The sequence below is a fragment of the Sinocyclocheilus rhinocerous genome, unplaced genomic scaffold (assembly GCF_001515625.1).
Source record: "Sinocyclocheilus rhinocerous isolate Xijiao unplaced genomic scaffold, SAMN03320098_v1.1 scaffold185, whole genome shotgun sequence".
Taxonomy (NCBI): domain Eukaryota; kingdom Metazoa; phylum Chordata; class Actinopteri; order Cypriniformes; family Cyprinidae; genus Sinocyclocheilus; species Sinocyclocheilus rhinocerous.
The window spans coordinates 1,139,912-1,140,636 of record NW_015662163.1 but is presented as its reverse complement, the minus strand read 5'-3'; the positions used below and the strand labels follow the sequence as shown (position 1 = coordinate 1,140,636).

The following is a 725-nucleotide window of genomic DNA, read 5'->3' as shown; positions in this document are numbered from 1 at the left end:
CGATGGCATTTTAATTTTATCTGATAAAGCAGCGTTCATGAGCGCAGCGCTGCTTTGTGTACAGCCGTTACCGGGGAAACCACTGTTACTACCGCTCCAGAAGTGCCTCCTGCTGGCACAGAATGAGCCAGTCTCCAGAAACATGTTTTTGTTGTTGCCCACTCTTTGTTTTTGTTTTCTGCAGCAACTCTGAGCAATTTTTATATTAGTTATCCTGGCTGAAGAACTTTTCTTTCAATCTATAAGAATAATCAGCCTATGTTATAGTTTAAAGTTAAATATTAAAGGGGTCATATGATGCGATTTCTATTTTTCCTTTTCTTTAATGTGTTATGTAGCTGTTTGTGCATGTATACGATCTGCAGAGTTACAAAGCTCAAAGTCTCCCACAAAAGGATTTATTCTATCTAAAAGAGAAGGCTGATCCAGACCGGGCTAAAACAACGTGTTCAAACACGCCCCCACATGTCTACGTCACGATGTGGAAATATTTGCATAATGCCGCCCAAATATACACGCAAAGAAAGGAAGGCGTGGTTTCAGGAACCGCAGTAGTGTTGATGCAGCCATGTCAGGGAGACGCTGTGTGTTTCAGTGCAAAAGCACTTTATTTGGCCTTCCGGAAGTAGATGCAATTAGGAATCATTGGTTAAGATCGGTTTACAACAGAACAGCACAACCCAAATGTTCGAATTTGTGCAACACATTTTATGGACAACAGTTTT

At 41.0% G+C, this 725-nt stretch overlaps 1 protein-coding gene across 4 annotated transcripts in view; it reads left to right on the top strand.

Moving 5' to 3' along the window:
• The window catches only part of cad (carbamoyl-phosphate synthetase 2, aspartate transcarbamylase, and dihydroorotase), a 44,133-nt gene that overhangs the window by 20,480 nt on the left and 22,928 nt on the right, over positions 1-725 (top strand). The window lies entirely within an intron of this gene.